Here is an 18,195-nt window from a genome sequence, read left to right on the forward strand (position 1 = left end):
TCACAGTCTAGCAATGCCTAGTGAGTTCAAACAGAGCTCCATTGTTACTGACAGACCTATAATAAAAGGTTGTCCTTGCACTCAGGAACTTACATACCAAGCAGATGAGGTAGGAGAAAGTTATACACACCTGCATAAGTTTAAATCATGTTGCTATTTACCTAGGTCCCACCAGGAGCTGAAGGCCTAAAACACCTAACACTAGAGGGTAGGAGTAGAGGGCACTCCTGGCTACTTCACCCAGTTACTATTTGGGCTTGTCTATACTACAGAACTGCAGCCACAGTAGCTATGCTGCTATAGCTATGTTGACAGAGCCCAACCTTATCTTCATTATCATTTTGCAGAGCCAAAGGAAAGCTGCATACTATAGCAGTCTCCCATAGCCACCTCCATGCCTATTCCTAGATAGAAGTGGTGCTCTCAAGCAGTGTTGTTACTGATAAGGCTGCCTGGTAGACTGGAAGCAATGCAGTATTAACTCCCTCCACTGGGAAGGCAAAATTCTTTGGGTAATTCTGATATCTTTTATTAGACTAACTAAATACTTGGAAATTTTTTTCGTAGCAAGCTTTCAGGTTTAAAAACCCTTTGTCAAGCTGAGGAAACATCTGCAGTTGGTGTGTGGGTTTCTCAGAGGGAATGAATAGTAAAGAAGCCAGAGGCTGGTATGCATGCAAGAAAGCCATCCAGAAAAAGTACACACCAACTGCAGATGCTTCTTCAACCTGACAAAGGGTTTTTAAACCCAAAAGCTTGCTAAGAAAAACTTTTCTAACTATTTACTTGGTCTAGTAAAAGATATCAGATTTATCCAAAGAACCTTTACTGCCTATGTCCTAAGAGCAACAGGACTACAACCTACAGCTCCTCTGGGGAGAGGGAGTTAATTAACTTGTGAGTGGGCTAATTGAATTGCTGCTGTCACTCATGGTTGCTAATTAACCCACCTTAAATGTTGCAGAGACAGGATTAGATGGAGCCTGCAGTATGATACTGCTAGACACAGTAAGTTTACCTTGTAGCTATGACTGAAGAATCTTCTTATGTGACACTACTAGATAAAGAAACATTATGCTTGGCCATAAGGAAGCAGAATTGTTCACTGACCATTGAAATACAGCCATCTTATATTAGGGAAAGCTGCACATTTTTATTAGCAGCAGGCACTAGCATAATAGTTTATACCAGAAAAATTCAAAATGGGAGCCCGCTGTGTATGAATATTATACTTGAAATATAGCTGGACAGATTAGTAAATTATCCTCAGCTGTGGCCACTTTGTTTTTATATTTCTGCCTTTTTGGAATTAAAAGAGCAGGGATGATACCAGTATGATGCCTAGCATCTTTTAGGTGCTCTGGCAATAAGGACAACAAGAAATCCTTTTTTTAAATACATAGGGGCAAAAAGAAGGTACCAGGTAACGTGGGGCCCCTGCAAGACACGCTACGAAATTTGGTTGTCACACCAGATGGCAACGCTAACCTATTTAACAAGTTCTTTGCCTCCATTTTCCTGAGCAGGGACTGCAACAGTCACCCCTCCTCTCCCCCGCTGGGCCCCCCTTAAACCCCAGGGGAGGTGCACCTAGGCCAAGGGTTAGTGAGGAACTAGTCAGGGAACATATGGAGGGACCAGACATATTCAAATCAGCTGGTCTGGACAATCTCCACCCTAGAGTACTGAGGGAATTGGCTGAGGTCATTGCGGGACCACTGGCACGGCTGTACAAGTACTTGTGGTGCACTAGTGTGGTGCCAGAGGACTGGAAGAGGGCCAAAGGGGTTCCCATCTTTAAAAAGAGGAGGAAGGAGGACCCGGGAAACTATAGGCCAGTTAGTCTTACCTCGATCCTGGGCAAGCTTTTTGAGAGAATTATTCTGGTGCATGTCCACGAGGTGTCAGTGGGGGAGAACATGCTTAGGGGCAACCAACACGGGTTCATTAGCAGCAGGTCCTGTCAGACCAACCTGGTGGCCTTCTATGACCAGATCACCAAATCCTTAGATGCAGGGGTTGCAGTGGACATAGTCTTCCTGGACTTTAGGAAGGCCTTCAACACTGTCTCTGACCCCATTCTCCTTAAGAAACTGGGGGGCTGTGGTGTCGACACCCACACAGTCAAATGGGTCGCCAACTGGCTGGAGGGCCGCACCCAGAGAGTGGTAGTGGACGGGTCATTTCCCACCTGGAGGGACGTGGGCAGTGGGGTTCCACAGGGCTCGGTCCTCGGGCCCGCACTGTTCAACATCATCAGTGACTTGGACGAGGGGATAAAAAGCACCCTGTTCAAATTTGCTGATGACACTAAGATGTGGGGGGATGTGGGCATGCTAGAAGGGAGGAATAGGCTGCAATCGGACCTAGAGAGGTTACAGGGGCGGGTGGACAAGAATAGGATGGGATTCAACACCGACAAGTGCAAGGTGATGCACCTGGGGAGGAAGAACCAGCACCATACCGACAGGTTGGGAAACTCCCTTCTTGTCAGTACAAAGGCAGAAAAGGATCTTGGAGTCACTACTGATGCCAAGATGAACATGGGCCGGCAGTGTGGGGAGGCAGTTGGGAAGGCCAATCGTACCTTGTCATGCATCCACAGATGCATCTCAAGCAGGGCCGAGGAGGTGATCCTCCCCCTCTATGCGACACTGGTCAGGCCGCAGCTGGAGTACTGTGTCCAGTTCTGGGCACCGCACTTCAGGATGGACGTGGACAACATGGAGAGGGTCCAGAGGAGGCTACTCACGTGATTAGGGGGCAGCAGGGCAGGCCCTATGAGGAGAGGCTACAGGACCTGAACCTGTTCAGCCTCTACAAGAGAAGGCTGAGGGGGGATCTAGTGGCCTGTTACAAACTAGTCAGAGGGGACCGGCAGGCATTGGGGAAGTCCCTGTTCCCCCGAGCAGGAGTGGCCAGGAATAACGGTCACAAGCTGGCAGAGGGTAGATTCAGGCTAGATATCAGAAGGCGCTACTTCACTGTCAGGGCGGCTAGGATCTGGAACCAACTTCCAAGAGAAGTGGTGCTGGCTCCTACCCTGGGGGTCTTTAAGACAAGGCTAGATAATCACCTTGCTGGGGTCGTTTGACCCCAGTACTCTTTCCTGCCATGGCAGGGGGTCGGACTTGATGATCTGCTCAGGTCCCTTCCGACCCTGCTAACTATGAAACTATGAAAATATATAAGTAATTATTCATCATCATCCACCTCCTCCTTATCTTCATCACCATTTTCTTTTTTATAGCATCGCCTCTGCAGTCAAAACTTAGATAGCCACACACCAAAATATAAGATAATAAAAACATGATATACCACCCTCTTAAAATGATAAGCAGTTATTGGCCTGGTGCCTCAGTTAACCTGTCTGAATCACCAGCAGTGGATTAGGCTTATGGTGATAGAGGCAAAGAAGGGAGTCCAGCTTAAAAAGGGAAGGCACTTGTAAGACACAGCAATGTATAGAAGACAAAGACTGGTTATTCTGTGAACAACTTTGAATATCAAGTCTTAATGAGAGCCACTAGTTGAGATGGGTTTTATGGGGGAGAGTTCCACTTGCAAAACTCCATGTAGCAAGAGCATGAGTACCTGTTGACTTCATAGTTGGGAACCCTAAACGGGAAGCAGTGTTTGGATATAGCTACATCAATACAAGACTCAGGGCGCAGGTCTCAAATGAGGCAGGGGCAATTTACTGACTTGTCTGAGTAAGGAACTCTGCTGTGAACAGATATACTGGCAGGTTTGGGGAAAGGAGATTGCATTAATAAAGAGGTTGCAAGGGTTCATGCTGCATCTTCAGGGGCATTGTGGGTTGGAAACTCTGTTTTCTTTACACTCAATACACAGCTTTTTGGGGGACAACAAGGAAAGAACACATTGCTGAGTGTTAAAAGATGATTCTTCACACTAGTTAAAAGCACACACAGAAGACAATATTTATAGACCTAGCGATAATCCTATTTTCTGCCCTTCTGATAGCTTTATCTTGCTGACAGATTTTGCATTTGCCAGTGAAACACTTGAGCTCTCACTGAACTTTTAATATCATGTCCCTCGGTCCGGCTCAGCCCTTGACTGGTCTACAGAATGTGCTGTTCTTTCATCCCAGCTTCTGATTTCTCTGTGTTTACATAGAAACAGGCACAAGGAGGGGGACGAGGTTGGTAGGGGGGTAAGGGGGAGAAATAAAGCAGATTTGTTTATGGATAAGTTGAAGAACTTGCTGATGGAGTATTTTACTCATAACCTGGCAGATGCATTACTCACCGGGACTGGCTACTCCTACTGACAGCTAGAAAGGGCCTGGGTTTCTCGCAGCTTACCTAATATCCATTGCATTCTCCACCAAAACTCTTCAATGGCAGATATAATTATGTTATTAAAAATCAGACAGGCAGCAGAAGGACATTTAATTATTTGAAATTGCATGTAACATCGCTACAATAGTAACAATCAGTTTTTTTGGTTCCTGAGATGAACGGATGAATGAAAGTTTTCATATGAGCGATTATAGGCAAATGACTACATATAGTTCTTTCAGCAAACAAGGAAGCTGCAATATCACAGCCTGGGAGAAGACTAAGCAGCAGTCAGCAGAGTACATGGTGACGCATTTGCCAAATCCATTGGCTACAACTGAATATTCCTTCCACCTTTGTTTATGTAAATCAGGTATGCATGGCTGGTTGGGGAAAGAAGAACAGCTTTGTAATTCTAGGATTCAGAAAGCCTAGCTTAGGTTCATTGTAACCAGTAGTGGCCTTAGAGGAGGGCAAACGGGGCAACTGCCCAGGGCCTCACACTTTTAAAAATAAAAATTAATTACACTGAATATGTGTATTATCAGTATTGTATTAAGATACTTTCATTGCAGTTTCATGGATAGGGCAAAGTGAAATTAAAATTGAAAATGTCCAACTTGTTTATAGGTCATCAAAATTAAGCCTCTAAGGGACCCCAAATGACACTCTTGCCCAGGGCCCCAAGAACCCTAAGGCCCCACTGTTGTAACCTCTGGCAAATTGCATTCTCTCTGGGTATTGCCTAACAGTCAGTTTGCAATGAATTAAAAGGGATTTCACCACACATCAGCTGCTCCATGGTAACAGTCTCTGTATCTCTTCTTACCCTGGCTAAATAGAAGCTAAACTGAAGCAATTACCCCTGAATAAAACGGAGCTAAATTGCCCTGGATTAGTTTCCACTTACTGTAGGGTAATAGCAGAGACACACATGCCAGTAGGTACTTGGCATTAGGTAGTCCATGGTAAAGTCCCCCCACACTTTTAACTCACTGCAGTTTGCCCAAGCCACCTGTATACCTTAGTTTCTGATCTATTAAACAGGGTATGGTATAAAGTGTCCAGATTGCAGGGGGAGGAGCTCTTAACCCCTGCCAACAGTACAGGGAGCTGAGACTGTCCAGATAAAAGGATATTTCAATTTCCTGCAGTGCATGCAAGTGGAATTCCAAACTATGCAGTGCATTTGCAGGAGAATAAGAGTTAGACCATGTGTCCTGACTCTTAAGCCCCTGCTCTCACTACTGGCAAACCTGCTTGAGTTTAGTCTTCTATTTCTAACACCAATAATTGGTGAAGGGACCTGGTGTTTGGAATCAAGTTGTCCGAGCAGCAAGGATAATCTGGGACTGTTTTATCCCTGGCATTCTCATCCCAGGAGATGCTGCAACAGAGCTGAGATATCAGAAGTTGTACTGTTGTTCACAGCTGCTGAGACATGGTTCCCAGAAAGCAACCAAGCAAAGTGATGTTTCTCCTTCCTCATTCAGGGACTTTTGAAAATCCTTCCCTAACTACATGGTGATGGCGATGTAAGGCCAAAGACAATTGCTGGATTGGGGGCGAGGCTTGGGTTATATGAGGAACACAAAAGAACACAGATACAGTGAATAAGTGGAAATCCATCCCCACTGTGAGAGTCAAGGGATATCCAGGACCACTTCCACCAATCTGCCCTTAGTTCCTTCTGTCTTGAAAGACTCCCAACCTTTGGAGTCCTGAAACCAGAAAAGAAAATGGTCTGAGATGGAGCTAGGATGCAACACTTGCTTTGTCAGGAGAGCTTTAGCTAAATGTGTAGGAGGAGCTGTGGACTCGTGTCATGTTACTCACTAGAATACAGGCAGTTAGCACACAAGCAACATACAGCTTCCTTGATGTCCTGGGTCTGGACACCTTCATCCACCTGTGGTGCTTCCCTGAGAGCAAAGATGGGTTGCTTTGTTCACCACTGGGTCCATAGTTCAGTAGACACATTGTGTGGCTGGGAGATGGGGATTGTGAGCGGTAAACCAGTCTAATCTCATGCCTGCTTCCTTTCTCTCCTTGTTCTCTTTGTCACAACGCATCATCTTCTTGGGGAAGCTGCCATGCCTTGATTATTATTATGGCTCTCACATGTGTTTCTTTTAATATTGCGCTTCCTGTAAAATCATCCTATAATATCTTGTGCACAGAGCTTGTAGTCACCTTAAGGCTGCACAATATTTCAGGGACCAGGATTTCCACTGGTCTCAATGTCCTGCAGTAAACATATTCCCAGGGCCCTGAACCCCTGTAAGTTGGTTGTCTTTAAATTAAAAAGCTTTGTAGAGCTCCCTCTGCCTTTTCAGTGGCGTCATGCCTCTGTTGGCCCTGTCTACTACAGGGTACATGTGCTGCTATCAACTGCATCTTGCCATGCTATAGGTGTTTCCTGCCATACCCAGCCTGCTGTTATTTGACTGTCAAGTCATTTTTCAAGAGGGTTGAGTAATGGAAGGAGAGACAGGTGGGAACAGGGCACTTTATGTATTTTCTTTCATTCTTTTGCAACTTAGTGGTGGAGTTCCTGCTCTCACATGGAAAATGAGCCTGGGGAAGGGAAGGAATGTAGATACTTCCTCATGTCTAAAATGTGGAAAGGAGGCTGTCTCTCACTGAGGGGAGTACTGTTTCCTCCACACATGTTGCAACTGGGGTTATTTTCATTTTAGTCTTTATACTATTATTTCAGTGCAGCAGTTCCATAAAAAAACTATCTCACGTTCTTTGCCTCATTGACTGCCAGTTCCTTTAAAGGACTTGCTTATGGAACAAAAGAAAGCAACCAGCCAAGGTGCATGCTGCAACCTGCACCAGCAAGTAAATGGCTTTAATGCAATTTAGAGGGAAGGACTGGGAGGGTGGAAACTCCTTTCTTTCCACACCCAGATGAGAAAGTCAGCTGTGTAGGAGCTGAAAGCTCTACAAAAGATGACAGAGGGGAGCTTGCTGCTGTTCCCCAGGATAAAGGTGTGTCCCTTTAAAGACTCTGTTCCTGTGTGGCTTTATGAAGACTCAGTAGGAGATGGCTTGTCCTTGAGATATTTGATTTAGTTGAGGTTGCTTATTGTGAAGCTGTCAAGATGGCTGTGTTCAGCCCTGGGAAAACAAAGTGCTGGCTGAAGGGATGGTAATGGCACTGGCTCCAAAAGACAGTCAGAGCCAAGCCTTGGAGTGAAATGTATTAGGAGCAAGCCAGGTGTAAAGGGACAGCACTGGAGTAAACAAAGGTTTGCAGGTGCAGCCTTTTAATCTCAAAATGTCCCACGTGGTTGCCTAACATTTGGATCCAAAGAATTCAGGCTTCTCTGGGCTGCTGGGCTGGCAATGTTTGTTTCAGCTAGCTTTACAGTAGCAAATACAAGAAAAGGAAAAGTATTCTTTTTCCTTTCTGGAAACACCAGTGCCTTTTTATTCCAGATTGCACTAACACATTGGTACCTAGGAGAAAAATATACAGCCATGCTTGCCATTCTGAAGCATGCAGCCCAGGCCACTACTTCATAGTGGATACTGGGCTTGACAAAGAGCTTGTCTAAGCCACTTTTTCAGTTCCTCTGTATGCTGGGTTTGCTCACCATACCCTCCATTTTTTCTTCTTTTTATAAAGGCTTTTTTTGCATCTACCTTCCTGGCTGAGCCTCAGCTCTCTTACTAGTGTTGAATATACACAGTTAGCATTACTCTGTGAGTAGTATCAGCAAGTCAACTCTGTTGAAACCATTGTGTATGGATACAGACCTGTATAGGACAAACAATAGAGTAAACACTGACTTCATCCTAAACAGGAAAGATGCATTGCAGCACATGCATCCCTGAAGATGCAGAATACAGGAAGGGTGCATTTGGCCCATGGCTTTCTACTAAGTAGCTGTCAACACTCTTGTGGTTAGTACCTCCGCCCTGTGTGGAGGGTGATGCACAGTTGCCTCACCCCAAGCAGCACAGAACAGCTGGAGGCATGTGCTTTAGAGCAGTGCAATATCTTTTAGGACTCCCAGAGTGCAGGATGAACCTACCTGCTTGCACTCCCAGCTCCCACATGCCTTTGTCTGTGCTGCGTGGTGCAGAGGGAGTTCATGGCCAGGTCCCCTGCTCCTTAGGGGACAGACATTACACATAAACCAGTTTAAGTGATCAGAAACTGGTTTAAATCTGTAAACATGTTCAGTGCATATAATCCAGTTTAAAAATGGCTCAGACTAGTTTGAGATAAACCTGGCTGAATGCAGTATCAGACTTAACTGATTTGACTCCAGTTGGTTTGTACAATGTCTGTCCCAAACCCCTTGCTGGTTTAAGATAAACCAGACACCTGCAGCATCCCAGAATGCTTTCTGGGCTGGGCAGGGCTCTCTGCTCCACAGCAGGGCTAGCCCCTCCTCTCTGCACCTGTCTGGCTTCCCTTGGCTAAGCAGGGATTATTCCCTCTGCCTTACACAGACACCTCCGCATTAGCTACCAGACTGCATGCTGACTACAGTCATGCTGTTGGGAGATGCTCAAAGCAGACAGGTTTTTTGGAGCTTATCAACAGGTAGCTTAATGTCCTTCCTTGGAAACAGTCTGAGAACAGCTGTTTGCTCCCCCCCACCCTCCACCACCACTCTCTACTAAGCACAAATTCCCCCCTCCCCTCTGCCTTACTGAGAAGGTGTCTGTGTATTAGCCAGAAGACCACATGCTGGGTCTGTGCTGAATCAACAGGTAGCTGGTAATGTCTCTTTGTTGTCTTAATAGGGCAATAAACACTGAGATAGGGGTGATAAAGTCCTCCCCCCCCACCCCGGCTTGCTTCCCTGTCAGTTTGCTGCAGACAGTATACCAAAGCAGGGAGGGAGAGTGAAAAGCTCTGTATCATCAACAGATGCATGCACTCCACACAGCACCCCTTGCCTCAGAGTGCCACCCTGAATCTGCAGGCTGGTGACACCCTCACCACTTGAGCAGCAAGTGAGGAAAAGCCTGGATGGTGCAGGCAGGGTGGGGGTTTACACCCCTCCCTAATCAGAGCCTCCTGGTGAGGATTGGCTACACCCCACTCAGCTCAGCACTCGAAGGAAAGGCAGGGCTGCTCTAGCACACCCTAGCTTCTATTCTGAGCTACTGCAGACATGTGCCTGAGTTTCCTCAGGCCAGAGAGACTGTCTGTATGGTTGGAAACTGGTTCAGCCTAGCCAGGTTAGACTAACCTGCAAAGGTTGAATCAATTCAGGATCAGGCTTTTTGAATGTCTGTCCCTAGCTTGGGTTGGCTAGCATCCCAAAATCCTTAGCAAGGAGTGTGTTGGTGGCCATCCCATGTGCCATCAGGGAACTATTTATTGCTGTTTGGTTGACACATATGTAAGCTGTAGATTAGAAAATTCTGATAAAGGTACAGGAAGTTCATCTGTTGGGGAGAGGAGTTAGGAAGATGTTGTGGATATCTACTTGTATTCCTTTATGTTGAATTCAGTTTAAAACTCTTTACTTTGAATGTTCTGAATACTCTTTTCTTTTAATGAATGACTGAATGCATGAATGCCAGCTCTGTCTTGGGCTGATTGTGTAAATGTTGAACTGCTAAGGGGGGGAATTCCCTGACTTTTAAGGCAATCAATAACAGTAAATATACTCCTTGTCTACAAATGATACACAATTGGGAAGAAGAAAAGCTTGTTTTTGAGTGTAGAAGTTGAGGCGCAGATGTTGTAAACAGGCATTCTTTGCATCCAGTCTGAAATACTTCAGAATGAAGGTGGGCCTTCCTATATTTAATTTCCTTGAAGTCATGTAGTCTAATAAGAGACCATAATGTGGATCCTCCTATATGAAGTAAGTAAATTGATGGATCTGGACTTTGACACAAAAATATAGCTCCTGACCTAAGCCTCTAATCCTTCACTAAGTTGACAACACTTCTTTGGGTCTCAACAAACCCATCTCACTATTAAATGCATATTCCACAGACTTTAAATATATATATTCTCTATGCCTATAGGTAGCTTGACTATCTCCCAGAATGCACTGCAGACAGAGAGCCACTAAATAACTGGATGGTTGTGTGTCAGTACATAAAGATCCACCAGTTATAGAAGCAAGGTGAGCATAAGAATTTAAGCTGATGCTAGCCAATGTCTGGAGGCTAGCCCCTCCAAGGCACTGTCAAACTGGGCTGAATTTGAAGGATTGCAAAAGATGGACTCTATTTTTTCATGCCATGCTTGTTGCAGGAAGATATGTCTGCCACTTTGATCTTCATGCCAGCATAAAAAAAGAGCCAGTTCCCAGCTCTCAGAGCTGCCTGAGAACATCTGGGCACAGTCAAGGAATTGGTCACACCTCATGTAAAAATCAATAGGAGACAGGTACACCTACTATAGCTGAAGTATCAGATACAAAGCAATGCTGTGTCTTTAAGGTATCTGTCTATAACTCAGGATGCAGAGGGAACATCCTGCAGTGGGAGCACGAGGAAGATCTCTGGCTTGTGTCCATGTCCCCATCTTACCTTTTATTTTCTGAGAAGACCAAGTACATGGGAATGTTTGTAACATTGTCTTGCAGAGTCAGCCATGATCTGATCATCCAGCAGATCCTTTATTAATTGCAAGCTGAAAAGACACATTGTATGGAAGCAGTCATTCGTTTAACATTTTTAAGAACCACTAGTGCAAGAGCATATAAGGAAACCCATGGCCTCCACTCCAAATACTTGTCTGCTTGCATGCATTCTTTTACCTGTGCAGAGTCAAGAACTTGTTCTTTGTGCAATGTTTGAACTTGTACAAAGAACAAATTCAGTATTCCTTGGCATCAGAGATGTGTGGTATGTCTTTGTGCTGTGATTTTTTCCCCCATCTCTTCTGCTGCGATCAGGTAGCATATTACTACTGCTCTGGATTGGGAGACACAGTTTTGCTGCCAGTTACCCAGAATTATAGACCAGTCCTGCACTTTTCATTGAGACTCTGGTAGTTTCAGGTTCAGTTCCTGACTTATTTATTTTATGGTCCATGGTCCAAAATAACACTTTGACACTGACCTTTTCCTTTTGAAATTACAGTAGTTGATTATCCAAACACCAATTAACCAAACCATTCAGTTCTTCAAACATGATAACAGCCTGCCTGATGCGTGTGGTGCAAATGAGAGAAATGGTGACTAAAACAAAGAGTTATTCTAACAAGTGAGGAAAAAAAAAGAAAAAAACTGGAAAAAGGTTGTATCTATATTGTATACTTTATTGTCTACAAATGGTTGTTTAATACATATTTAATTGACTGAAACATATGATTTTTTATAAATGTTTTTTTGTCCTGGTAAGTTTGGGACGCTCTCTAGAATGATTTAATAGTGTCTTGGGCAAGATGATGCTCTGTGCCTTGGCTTTTAACTAGGAAGTGCTACCCTTATGAGGGATACTCTGCTCCAGTGCCTGGATTAGCTACTTCTTTGTACACTGAATGCAGGATGGAGGATTTAGAAACTAGCTCAGTCTGGCAGGCAGAGGAGTTTAAAATACACCTGTAATTCTGACCTACAAAGATGTGCTGACCTTTGAGAAAGCAAGTTGTGCATTTTTCTTTAGCTAGTGGAAATTGGCATTTGGCCATTTTGGGGAATGGAAATGAACTTTTTGGATTGGCAGTCCTGGACCCTTGTGGCTAATAAAGCTCCAGCCACACTATTAACAGAGGTCAGAGGGGTCCAGAGAGTGTCCTGAGGGGTCCTGGCCAAGCCCCAGCTGTGGGATATCAGTCCACACCCTTGATATTTGCAATTGGATGCAGGATCCTTAGTTGTTCCTGCCCTGTCAAACCCCTGCCGTGGCCCATGGGGGGTGAAAAGAGAAGCAAAGCTGCTTTTCAGTGGGCTCTGGCAAATGGACATATAGCCTTTTTGGGTAGACCTGTGCCACATCTCTTTTGCTGCCAGAATGGTGGAAACTGTTGTGAAACCTGGTCACAGAAATTGCCCTCAAATCATGGTTGGTTTCTACCTAGTAAATGGGAACCCTGAAGTACTAAGTAATGATTACTTTCAGCTAGGGCAGCTTACCCTTGTGTGAAACATGGTGAAAATAACACTTACTGCAACATAGGAGCGGGCACATACAGCAGTTACACCTGAACAATTAATGCATGCTCCATCGCTTTTAAAGCTGTGAAGTGGTTGGCTCATACTCTTAGGGCGCATCTACATATGATGTGACGTAGCTGTAGTGACATGTTATAGCACTGTTACTTTGCTGTAGCAGCACACTCCCCTGTTATAGCACGCCACTACAGCGAAGTAGCTAATAAAAATAACCATGCACCATGTGTACAGGACAGTATGGGGACAGATGTTTTCCTTTCTACTGATGTCCAATGTCACTGTTGCTTTGCTGAGGGTTAAAGTCTATCCAAATTACATGTACCTGCCCAAGAATCTGATTGTCTGAGTGTGGAGCTATATTGAATGGTTGAGGCAGGAAAAGTCATTGCTTTTTCAGAGTTTCAGTGGTACCTCTTTTTTTGAGAGGAGAAGAGGCAGGAAGGAGAGTTGTACCTATGTCTCTTCAAGGTAAGCAAACTCAGAATAAGGATGAAGTGTTCAGCCAGCATTAATGACACAGTAACCCAGTTTGGCTGGGGCATTTGAACTATGGAAACTGAGGAATACAACATGCATGGTTTATTTAAAAAATGCAACAAAAAAGGCTTGTATCTTTGATTTTTATGGTTTAGACATGGGATTTGGGAGATCTGGGCTCAGGTCCTGGATCTGCTGCAAGCTTCCTGTGTGATTTTGGACAAGTCACTGAATCTGTTGTTGCCACAGATAGTCCATCTGTAAAATGGGCATATCCTTATGTCACATCCTTATGTCTGTCTGTCTGTCTCTATAGAATGTAATATTTTTGGATCAAGATCTGCCTTTTACTGTGTTGGTGCAGTGTAGTGGGCCCCTGATCTCGAAGCACCTTAAGGTGCTGTTGTAATATAAGTAACAGCAACAAGCCTTTGGGATGTTTTGGTCAAATAAACCCCAATGCTGGGAATACAAGGTTGAAATACATACAGCTACTCCTTGCTTAATGTCATAATTACCTTCTTGAAAAATGCAACTTTAAGTGAAACAGACTTTAAGTGAAATAACCTACAGCAGTTTAAGTGAACCATGTTAAGCGAATTCAAATATGTCATAGTAGTTACCTACTAGCAGGCGGCAGCCAAACAACATTATAAATGAGCATGTTCTCTAATAGATAAGCAGTGTAATAACAAAATAACATTAACTGGGACAACGTTAAGTAAGGAGTACCTGTATTCTGCTACCAAAATATTAATTCAATTCCAATTTGCCTTCTCAGGAAGTAGTTACTCAAAGCCATGTCTCTCATGGCACCCCAGCTACACCCAAAATTACATTCTAAACACGGTAATTAATTTGGAGTCAAAATGCTTTGTGTTGAAAGTGTCACTCTCCTTGAAAATCTTGAATGTTGCACGAAACTTTCAAAGGGCAGAGTTTAGCCTTCTGTGCAGGGAATGTTAATACACAAAAAGTAGAAATGTTTGAGTGATATTAAGATAATTTTCTCCTTGAATCTATACAAAATAGAAAACAACTTTAGACTGAAATCATCATGGTTTAAGGCATCACCTTTCCTGTGAGATGTACAAGCTACCTTTTCACAGCCCTTTCTTTTTCAGTACCAGCCTGGGAAATATTTCTAGACCTCTCTCAACATATGTATCTGTTTACTTATATGACCAGCATCTGTATTATTTCAAACTTTTATGTTCATCCCATGAACTGTTACGACTTCAACGTGTCAACTGTTCCATCTGTATCTGGACTAGACTATAGAGACCTCTGAGGCACACTTATATAGTGGTAGATACACTGGTATTAAATAGGTATAGTACAGATTGATAGAAGACATATTCAAAAGTCTCCCTCCTTGCAGAGCTGTCAAGAAGACTTAAATGAAACAGAAAATCTGTCTTCTAAACAAAACTGTATGGAGTGAAATGTTGGTTCCACTGAAGTCAATGGCAGTTTTGACCACAGTGCGTCTATCGACATGAGACTTTTACTGTGCATCTGTCTAATTAACTGGGCAGTAAACGTCTCAGCATCTACATGTGTGCTCCTATTAGAGCCATTGAAACTAATAAACTTGACAGCATTTGTATTTACAGGTCCTATCCTGCTGCAGAGTTTTTTTCATATGTAGCAGTGCATGTGTAGACACTGAGGTAGCTGGCTGGAGCAGGAGAGGGCTTCAATGCGGGGGCTGCCTGCTGCCTAGCATATTGAACCTAATCAGAGCATCTTCTGGTTGGCAGGCTGATCCCCTGACTGGCAGCTGGGGGTGCTGTGATCGGTCTCATGTGATGTGTTCAGGGCACATATGTAAATTGTGCATCCAGGAACTTCCCAGAAACAATAAGCTCTGCAGTTTATTGCTGCCCATTAATGGCATGTGTAGACACACTCAGTGGGGCCAGGGTTTCATGCAGGGTATTTTAGCACCCGATCCTATGGGGTATAATCACCTTTTTTGTAGAGTATTTTCCAGGTATCCTGAATATTCTCCAGGTACCTTTGTTAAGTGCCAGTGTATAAACAATGTTCATGGGATTCAATTATTCTACTTGAAGGATTTACAAAGATGATTTTTTTTAGGGGGGGGTAGTGGAAGAAGGCAGTAGCTTTTCTCTTTTTCTTTTTGTTAGTTAGTTATATTGGGGTTCAGAAATCTCAGATTCTGAACTATTCTGAATTCTTCGCAGAAAAGAGCCTGCACATAATATTTAAAACTGCAGAGCCTAGGGACTGCCCTGCTGTTTATCAATATGAAAAGACATACCCAGAACCTAATTAAAGCAAAGCTCATGCCATAAATCTGTTGGCACCCTGACTGAAGCTGGCATTCCTTGAGAATGGGAGATAACACTCCCTCTTTTGCACCTGGTGCTTTGAACTTGCTTTGAAACAGTACTAGAGTGTAATCAGGTAATCTTATTTTGTTATAACAGCAGTAATAATTATGAAGCCACTTCCATTCTATTGGCCAGACTGAATGTCTAATTATAGTACTCATGAATTCGAGAGGGATTTCTCAAAGCATGGTAGTGAAAGACAATTAAGGGCTATGAGAGAGACAGGGAGGAGGAAAAACAGAGAATCCAAGACACTCCTTGGGGTAGGGCACTTTATAAGTATTAAATAGATGTGACTCATTAATGCCTGTAGTCCTAGCAGAGTAAGTTTTGCATGCCAAATGGAAAATTGTTTGCCTCTGCAAAAATCATAAAATTCATGTTACAACAAGCTCTTCAAAGGACAATTCTTATTAAAAATATTACACAGAAGTGGATCTCTCTCTGTCTCCATGCAAACTGAACACTGAACACAAGCTTTTGTGTTTGGGTATGTGTTTGGGGGAGCCTGCTGAAAGAAGAGAGAAAGAGGGAAAGCAGGAATATTACGATATTTTTAATAAGAAAAGGTGATCAGAAGGGAGGAGCAAAGTTTTTGGTTTTGGAGGGGGTTTTTTCCTTTGTTAAAATATGGCCAAATCCATTGGCCTATTTGGCAGACAAATCACAGTGGTCTTCTTTTAAAAAACTGCACAGAGAATTTGGAAAGCAGTAAGGCAGGATATAAAAATAATTGGGTTTTGACTTTTCTGCAAGTTTGGCACTGAGATGTGCACACATGCCTGTGTGTTTGCATCAAATGCATCTCTGACAAAAGTGCTGCTGAGGAGGGGAGAATCTGCATGCAGGTGAGGACAAGTCTATGAACTGATTAAAATTGGGTTCTGTTGCTCAGGAAATTCCCCACCATCAGAACAGGCCCACCATTGCTAGTGATACTAAGAGTGCTACTGGGGCCATGGTTTTATCATAGAGTTGTGCAACCACATTCAGAACATCTTGACCTGACACAGGAGTTAAAAAACTACCTCTTCAAAAAATACCTTTCTGCTATAAAAATTAAACTCACAACACTAACTCTCCCTTTCTTCCCTTAAATCCTGCCAACCAACAAGAAAGTCAAAACTAATAAAATAGCTAAGAAAAAAAACAAAAATCTAAAACCTTTCCTCAAAAGTAGTGCCAGAGTTTCCATGAAGTCTACCAGGAGACTCTGCTATCACTACTGATTTCTGTGGAAGGCAATTTATATGCTAGGATCATAGAAAAGTAGGGCTGGAGGGGACCTTACAAGGTCATCTAGTCCAGCCCCCAACTTAAGGCAGGATCATCCCTAATTAAACCTTCCCGTCCAAGTGTCTGTCCAACCTGCTTTTGAAAGTTTCCAAGGATGGACATTCTATAGCTTATCTAGGTAGCCTTTTCCAGTGCATGACAACCCTCACAAGCAAAAAATTCCTCCTAGTCTCCAGCCTAAATTTCCCCTGCTGTAGCTTGAGGCCATTGCTTGTAGTCCTGTCACCACAACCATATAGGAAAAACCCAGCCTCCATCCTCTCTATAATCACACTTCAGGTAGTTGAAGACTGTTAGCAAATCCCTCCTTGGTCTTCTCTTCTCCAGGCTTAATAACTCTAGTTCTTTCAGCATTTCCTCTTAAGTCTTGTCTCCCAGGCATCTGATAATTTTTTATTGCCCTGCACTGGACTTTCCAAACTGTCCACATCGTCCTTGAAGTGTTGGGTCCAGAATTGGGCACAGTCTTTCAGTTGAGGCCTCAGCAGTGCTGAATATAGTAGAAAAATCTCTTTCCTTAATTTGGAAGTGATCTTACTGTTAATACAGCCTAGGATGCTGTTGGCTTTTTTTTTCCCCAACAAGAGCATGCCGTTGGCTCCTATTCAGTTTATAGTCCACCATAATCCCCAGGTCCTCCTCAACCTAGTCACTCATTCCCTAGTCTGTATTTATGCATACAGATATTCTGTCCCAAGTGCAGGACTTTGCACTTGTCCTTGCTGACTCTCATTTCATAGACTGCAGACAATTTCTCCAGTTTGTCCAGGTCATTCTGGATCTTAGTTCTGCCCTCCAGAGTATCCCAATTCCACCCAACCTGGTGTTATCTGCAAATTTGTTAAGCATGTGCTCAATCCTATCATCCAAATAATTGAGATGTTGAATCGTATCAGACTCAGGACAGACCCCTGGGGAATCCCACTTGATACCTCCTCTCAACTAGACATTGAGCCATTGAGGACTACTCATGGAGTCTGATGACTCAACAAGTTATGTATCCACCTTACAGTACTTCTGGCTAGATTGTATTTCATAGAATCATAGAAAATTAGGGCTGGAAGGGACCTTAGGAGGTCATCTAGTCCAACCCCCTGCTCAAAGCAGGACCAGCCCCAACTCAATCATTCCAGTCAGGGCTCTGTCTACCTGGGTCTTAAAAATCTCCAAGAATGGAGATTCCACCACCTCTCTAAGTAACCTGTACCAGTGCTTCACCACCCTCTTAGTGTGAAAGTTTTGCCTAAATATACAACTTAAACCTCCCCTGCTGCAACTTGAGACCATTGCTCTTTGTTTTGCTATCTGCCACCACTGAGAACAGCCTAGCTCCATCCTCTTTGAAACCCACCTTCAGGTAGCTAAAGGCTGCTATCAAATCCCACCTCTTCCTAACAATCCTACTTCTTGGAACAACATCTCATGGTCAAACAAACTGAACCCTTACTGGTGACACCACCCATACAGCCAGCTATGCATTGATTTTCAGGATGGGTCTATTCCTACCCAGGCCTATGGACTCCCTTTTTATTGTCTTTTATGTCCCTTGCCAACTGCATCTTGAATTGTGCTTTGGTCTTCCTACTCTTGCCCAGTACTATGACCCAGTTTCCACTTTTTATAGGAATTTTCTTTTTTTTTGCATTT

At 43.7% G+C, this 18,195-nt stretch overlaps 1 long non-coding RNA gene across 1 annotated transcript in view; it reads right to left on the reverse strand.

Annotated features, from left to right (window-relative positions):
• Nucleotides 1–4,477: 4,477 nt before the first annotated feature.
• LOC149868788 (uncharacterized) overlaps nt 4,478–18,195 on the reverse strand; it is a 33,532-nt gene continuing 19,814 nt past the window's right edge. Inside the window, exons 2-3 of the long non-coding RNA XR_016441331.1 lie at nt 10,827–10,929; nt 4,478–4,690 (exon numbers count right to left, since the gene is read on the reverse strand). This is a non-coding gene — a long non-coding RNA (uncharacterized LOC149868788). The remainder of the gene's footprint in view (nt 4,691–10,826; nt 10,930–18,195) is intronic.

Source organism: Crocodylus siamensis, chromosome 3 (genome assembly GCF_052110815.1).
Source record: "Crocodylus siamensis isolate JL-2025a chromosome 3, ASM5211081v1, whole genome shotgun sequence".
Classification (NCBI taxonomy): domain Eukaryota; kingdom Metazoa; phylum Chordata; order Crocodylia; family Crocodylidae; genus Crocodylus; species Crocodylus siamensis.